Below are 7,811 nucleotides of genomic sequence, written 5' to 3'. Positions count from 1 at the left end.
ACACACACACACACACACACACACACACATATATATATATATGCATTGTGTTGTCTCATTAGTGTGAGAAGCTGAACAAAAACAATATTCACAATGTACAATGGATATATGTTTATGGCATTTTATTGCACTACGGTCAGATAGTATGTGTGGGATAATTTCTGATTTCTTGCATTTATTTAGCATGATCTATGGACTGGTATGTTCTATTTTAGAGGTTGTGCCATGTGCAACTGAAAAGAATGTATATTCAGGTGATGTTTTTTGGTGGGACACTCTGTTAATGTTCACTAATTTCATTTGTTCAAACATTTGGTTCAGTTCCTCCTCTTTGCTAAGTTTTTGGCTACTTGACCTATCTTCTGAGATTAAGGAGTTGAAGGTCTCCTATACAGATTGTGTTACTGGTTACTAACTTTTTCACATTATTTAAGTTTGATGCTCCCATATTTGGTGCATACATATTTATGATTGTTATCTCTTCTTCTAGGAGTTTTCCCCTAACCATCATGTAATGACCTGCTTCATCTTATTTGATCATTCTTTGCTTAAATTTCTCATTGTTTGTGAACAGGATGGATACCCCTGATTTTTTTTCTGAGTTCCTGAAGCATGTAGTACTGTTTTAGAAGCTTTGACTTTCAGCCTATGAATTTCTCTTTGGATTAAATGTATTTTTTTAAAATTTTTTTTATTTATTTGAGAGAGAGAGAGAAAGAGAGAGAGAGAGAGAGAGAGAGAGAGAGAGAGTGGTGTGTGTGTGTGTGGCCAGCTCAGCCCACCAGGGGGCGGGGCTGGCTGGCATGTGGTGCTGGGGGATTGAACCGCGGTCCCTGATGCTTTGCTAAGCTTGTTCTAAGTAGGTGCTTCAGACCACTGAGCCATCTCTCTAACCCTAAATGTATTTTTCATATACAAAATATTGTTGGTTTTTGTTTCTTGATCCACTCTGCCAATCTATTTCTTTTAATTGATGAATTGAGTCCATTTATATGATTTTTATAATTGATATGCATTGGTTTTCTGTTTGTCATGTTATTTTATTGTTGGTTCCCTGCTTTTGCTGTGTTTAATGTTTGGCCTGTTTTCTGTTTCAATCCAGCTAATTCCCTCTGGGTGTTTTCCAAAAAAAAATCTGAAAACCTCATTCCATAGTGATATATGTGCACCCATGTTTGTAGCAGCACAATTTTTTACAGCCAAATATTGGAAAAAACCCAAAATATCCATCATCTGTGTAATGGATGAAAAGGAGGTGGCATTTTTATATAATGGAGTGTTACTCAGCTCTAAAGAAAGACAGGTCTTAACAGGTAATTGGATACAAGTAGATGCTGTACTCATAAGTAAAATAAATATGACTCATATATCTAAATATTATATTGACTTCATAGTGTAAGATCCCAAATGAATCAATAAAACCTGGAATGTATAATATTTATGGTAGAACAGAAAGAAACTAAATATAACTATTAAACAATGAAGATGTGGGATGGGTGAAAAGATTAGAAAAGGGGAAGGGGAAAAATCATGGAAGTGTATATACAGGGTGGTGGAGATGATTGTATTAATAATTTCCCTGGGCATGCTGTGCCAGCCTCACCCCCAAACAGTGCTGAGATGGCAATTGAAACTGGGCATGGTGGTGCACACCTGTAATCCCAGCTCTTGGAAGGCTGTAAGCAGGCAGATCACTACGAGTCTGATCTAATAGTGAGACCCTGAAGACCCTGTAGACACTTCCCTAAAAATAAAAAAAAATTCCATCAGTGCTCTTGGAAATAGAAGTTAATATTTAGCATTTTCACTTTGACTATCTGTGTATCCTGATATCTGAATTTAAGAAACTGTATTGAGGATAGCAATGTGTAATACAAAAATTATGATTGTTTATGTTTCATCTTGGTTATCTGAATGTGTACAGGTTATAATGTCTTATCAATTATTATTATAGTCACTTTAAAATAATATTTTAAAAAGTAAAAAAGACAAGAAGTATTAAAGTTCATTGAAATCAAATGTTAATATCAATTATTCATTGTACCTTGCATAAGTGCATCTCTTAGTCTGAGCAAGAGATTTCACAATAAATATAGGTAATATAACGACCATTGAGGGCCAGGGAGATGGCTCAGTAGAATAAGCACTTCCCTGGCAAGCACAGGGGCCTGAGTTCAATTCCCAGTTCTGAAAAAAAAATTGCTAATTTGCTATTCTTGTTTTGAAAATCTGTAATTTTTGTATACTGATGTATGTTACCCTGTGTCTGTGTTGTATGTGGTATTTGTTTTTGCTGTCATTTGTACTCTTCAAAATAAAATGAAAAAGTAATTGTAATAAATGCCAAATATTTTACTAAAGGATCATGGAGATTGATAAGTGGCAGATAAAACAGAACACTGGCCAATCTTACCTGTGACACAACAAAAAATTAGAGCTACAAGGATGGAGATGGAAGTTTGAAATGAATTGTTCATTAACTCCTGCTTCATCCTCCACTTTGATGATTTCTATAATAAGTTTTAATAGAGATAATCAACATAATTTACATTTACCTTGTTATGAGAGATTGACTCCCTATTAGGCAGAGAAAAAATTATAATAAAAAGGAAAAGAGACTTACATTGCTGTTTTATCCCAATGTTGATCTTCAGCTATGTGCAAACTGGTCAGTTGCTGAAATGATCACAGCATGTCTGTTGTTTTCTTAAGCTTGGACCATGAATAGACCAGTTAACTTCTAAGGATCAATTGGTTCAGGTGTTCTGTATCTTGTAGGCTGGACCACCTGTCTTGGGTCATTGACTTCTGTCTGTTTGGTGGATAGAAGGCACAGTTACTTTAACTTGAACATCAGTAGGGGTAGACAAGCTTATAGTATGAGACCTATTACATACAGATCCCAGAATTGCATTGTTTTTAATGAAACCAAGCTCTCCAGGTTTGAATTGGTGTATGGGGCCTGCCAAGATTCTGGGCTTTAAAAATAAATCTAACCATAAATATTTTGAACGACTATTTTCAATGCTTGTATCTGTCTCCTCAGAGACAATTTTTCTAGCTTTTAGAGATATTCTTTCTTTATTTTTTTCCTAGAATAAATTTTTTCTCAAAATTTTATTGATAAACAGCAATGAGACAGTTTCAAATCAAATCGGAAGTACAGTTTCAACAAATAACACACTGCATATATACTTCTTAGTGGTTAATTGCTGTACAAGATGCGGACTTGAGATCCTATTTACAAACACCATTAGAACAAATCATTCTATTCATTAAGAGAACGCAACTATATATCTATCCTAAGAACTTTGAATACACAGATACAAAATGGACATTCATCTGTATACCCTATTTTTTCGAAGTTCCGTTATTGAATATTATAGGTGTGTAAACTCAGCAAAATATTCTAAAAGAGTCCAGTAGCCCATAATAGCACTGTGTCTTCTGTTTAACTGGCAATGTCAGAAATTATTGACCTGAGTCCCCCACAGCTCAACATAACAACATGGCTTTACTTCCTATATTTCGTCTTCATACTTTTCTACTGGATGGTTAAGACCAAGGTAAAGCAGGACCTGTGCAATAAGAGTTGTAGCTTTTTGGTCTGAGAAGGTCAGTGAAATCCCCTCAGGATTTATCCTGACATCCTGTACCTCAGATTGTAGAACATTTGTCTAGAGATATTCTTTAAATTGGGGTGAAATTCTTTGATTGGGGTGGCTGCAAAAAAAGGAGAATATTCCATTTATTTAGTACAGGTTTACTGCACATGTTAGAGGACCATATGCAGAGCTTGGTCCCACTTCAAGTGAGATTCTTGGAAATATTCTTCTAGCAATTGTTTGAGTATCCTCTTTATATGTTCCACTTTTTCTGAATTCTGTGTCTGGTAATCCATATGAAGCTTTTATTTTTTAAAATATTCGTGGAGTTCTTAGTCTATCTCAAGTATGAATGTGGTCCATTATCCAACCCTATTGTCAGGGGTATTCCAAATTTTGAGATGTCTTTTAACAGCACGTTTGTCCCCATTAATTTCACTAATGTCAGTTCTGGTCATATGGGGAAAGCTTTACTCCATCTTGAGAAGGTGTAGACAAAGGTTAACATATAATGATAACCTCTCATCTAAAGCATTATAGTACTCATTAGAGTTTCAATTTGCATTTCTGAAAATAATTTCCAGATTCCCAAGCAAATCATGTCTTTTTATTTGGAGACTAATTTGACATCTCCAAGAGAGAGAGCTGTGGGATAAGGGGCATAACTAGGGTTCCCTTTTATGGGGTTGTCATAGTGGCCCACTTTGTTTGTTTGTCTCTTTTTCTCTGGATTTTAATTTTTTAGTCTGCCAGTGTCCCCTCCAATGCATAATGACCAGCTTTTAGAGCCCACATTGCATCCAGAAGCTATAAAACTTTTTTAAAACTTTCTATCTTTTCCTCCAGCTGTCAGAAGCCCTCTTTTTTGTAATTGCAATCAGTATGGATGTTAATCATTTTATTCTTTTGCCAGTGAAAGAACCTTTGTCAAGACTGTTTGCCTTTTGAGCTGAGGTCCTTTTAGGTAGTGCCTAGACCTCAACCATAGATTTGAGTCACCATTGCATGTCATTTTGGTTTGACCCTTTTATCACAACCTTGCAGAAATAAAGGGGGGCTTTTGGCTTGACTTGGAGAAAAGTGGCCAAGTTAATGTAATTTTTACACAAAAGGCCCTGATGCCAAGTCACCCTCAGATTTGACAACCATGTGTGTCCATCCTTTCTGATTTATTAAGGTTATAACTGTGGGTGGTACTCAAATTTTGAGTTGTTTTCTCAAGATCAATTTGTTAGCAATTTTGTCAGCAGAACAGTGGCAGAGAGTGTCTTGAAACATGGAAGCCTTTCTGGCCTACAAAGCCTTTTTACAAATATATCATCTAATGTCAGGATCCCACCACCTAGGTTAAGACTCTTATCACCATTTTGTTTGTTTGTTTGTTTGTTTGTTTGTTTGTGGGCATATAGGAAGGAAGGCTTGGTTATATCTGAGAGTTCTAAGGCTGAGGACTGAGTTAGGGGCTACTTGATTAGTTGTAAGGCTTTCTCCTACTCATCTTTTCAGAAGAGGAGCTCCTTTTTCCTATTTTTGGAGTCTTATCTCTAATACAGTCTCCATTTTGTTTTGTTTCTTTTTGGCTTTGTCATGAATAAAGCCTTTCTGTTGTGTTACCTCTTCTTGTATCTCTAGCTTCAAGAACTCATTGGCTTTTAGTTGTCAGCATTCCAGTCCAAATTCAGCCTTCTCATGAAGGCATAGTCTTTGTTTGTTGGGCTTGTTTGTTTTTTTCCCCTAAAGCTTGGCCATTGTTATATGTATTTCCTGTAGTTTTTTAGCTGTGCAATTTTTGAGAAGGAGACACACTTGTCTTATAGCTTTGTCTTTGTGTTACATTTGGTTGTTTTAGAATAGCCCATACTTGATGAGTTTGCCCTTTTTCTTTCTGCTACAATTGTTTCTCTGTTTTCTTGGTTTGTAGTTTTAGTTTTTCTTGTGACAGTAGAACCATTTGTTATCTAATTTTTCTCAGCTTCATCATGGATGTTCATAGCGAGTTTTGTCTTTGCTTGACATTTGTGTTGGCTCTCCCATGGTATTTGATTCCACATGTGCTTAGCCTACTCTTGTGTTTGTCAGTGTTGGGATTTTGTTTACTCTATTCACGTACAGATAGTCTATAGTTCATCTTTACCCTTAGAACACGGGTGCTGTGTTGTCTACAACCATATATGTATCATGTGTGTTTCCTTTTTGATGTTCACACTATTGAGTATGGTTGTCTCCCACCTGTGTGGTCTTGGTTTGAAGCTTTGTCCCTGAACTCTGCCACAGACATGTAGCTCTGTTTGGATACTGCATTTTTGTATATCTTCTGTTGTTTTTTTCACAATGCGTTATACTCTTTCATACATACCATTGTAGTTTCTGTGCTTTTCATTCCATTTACACTTTGGTTTAGGCACATTTTTTTATATTTAGAGAATATTTTATTTATGTTCCTTAATAAACATATAGTTTTAAGACAGACACAGGTTGACTTTAGCATGGTGGCAGTCATGTGCCATGTAGTCCAGCTAGACCAGAAGCTGAAGTGGGAGAATTACTTAAGCCAAGAATTCTAGGCTTTAGTTCACCCTCAGTGAAATAGAAAGACTCTATCTAAATCAGTAAATAGGTCCAAAACTTCCATTTTATAAATTTTATCCACAACTGGGGCTTCATAACTTTTAAAACCCAAAAGATGCAACCTTGACAGTTTGTCATCATTATTGTAAAGTTATAACACAATGAAAACCATTTTATTGAATTTGGTTTTGACTGTCCAAGTGTCCCATGGACCAGGTGGTTGTATTCATAAACCATGAAATAAAATGAGATTAGTTTGCACCTGTTCTATTTAGTACATATTTATATAGAGATATGTACATATCTAGCTCATTGATTTTTGTAATTATTTTTTCTCCCCAATCACAATTTTTTCTGTTTTCAGACATCATCTAACAGAAACACCTGAATATAATTTATATGTATTTGTTGCTTATTACTGGGAATAAAGTCAGTCCCATATATAGTGGCTGGAGGTAACAGATGTTTATTATGTGAGCCTTTCTGTGAGCTGTGAACTGGAATGGTTTAGCTGAACAGCTCAGGCTCAGGGTCACTCTGGAAGTTGGAGTCAGATACTGGACAGAACCACAGATGCCTGTCTGGGGCATCACCTTTATGGTCAGATCCATTTCTAGATACCTCCTAACTGCACATAGAATTTACCTCCTGGCTATAGGAAGAAGGCCTAAGTTCTTTACTCTGGGATCCTTTTCCCAGAACATAGCAGCTGTCTTCATCCAGCTTTCTGTATCAAGTAGTGAAAGAGAGCAGAAGAGAAAATACCTAAAGTGGGTAGAGCTATACCATTCCATTTATACATTCTGAAATGACAGAGGACTGATATTACATATTATCAGAGGGAATGACACAGAAGCATGGATACTAAGAGGTTGGGATCATGAGGACCCATCTTGTGGGACAGGCAGCACAGTAATTGAGTTTTAATGCAGCATATGTCATCATCAGACATAGACTGATATAATCACAGTAGTTCTCAAGTCAAACAGAAGTCAAAAAGAAATGAGGCATATTGCCACCTAAGTGTATGACTGATATGCAAAGATGCAAAGATGCCTGATAATGCAAAGATGCCTGCAATACAGCAAAGTGTTATTAGCAACAGAAGCCAGCTATGGTACACACATGTTTTTGTCAACTGTTTTAGTTGCTCTTTTATTTTTATTTGTTCACAAGACTGTGCAAAGTCTTGGCGTAAGGTGAGCTTTTCAGCTTTCTTGATCAGAAGGACAGTAGCGATTAGAGTGTAAAGGCAAAAGAGTCAGGCAACCCTCAGTGACTAGATCCAAGTATTTGTACAAGTAGGCCATTGGGAACTCCAAGGGCTTGACTCTGTGAGTAAGCATCATTGTTTTTGTGAACACAGGGATCCAGATTCTGTAGAAGCAAGGAGTTCCAAATTATACATAAGCTATTGGCTTCAAGTAATTTGTCAAAAGGGCCAGGGAGATGGCTCAGTAGAATAAGCATTTTCTTGGCAAGCACAAGGGTCTGAGTTCAATCCCCAGTTCCGCCAAAAAATAAATAAATAAAAATTTAAGGATCTACAACCTGAGGTACAGGATCTCAGGATAAATCCTGAGGGGATTTCACTGACCTTCTCAGACCCAAAAGCTACAACTCTTGTTGCATAGGTCT

This window comes from Octodon degus, unplaced genomic scaffold (genome assembly GCF_000260255.1).
Source record: "Octodon degus isolate 3935 unplaced genomic scaffold, OctDeg1.0 scaffold00301, whole genome shotgun sequence".
In the NCBI taxonomy this organism is placed as follows: domain Eukaryota; kingdom Metazoa; phylum Chordata; class Mammalia; order Rodentia; family Octodontidae; genus Octodon; species Octodon degus.
This window is presented reverse-complemented; position numbering follows the sequence as displayed.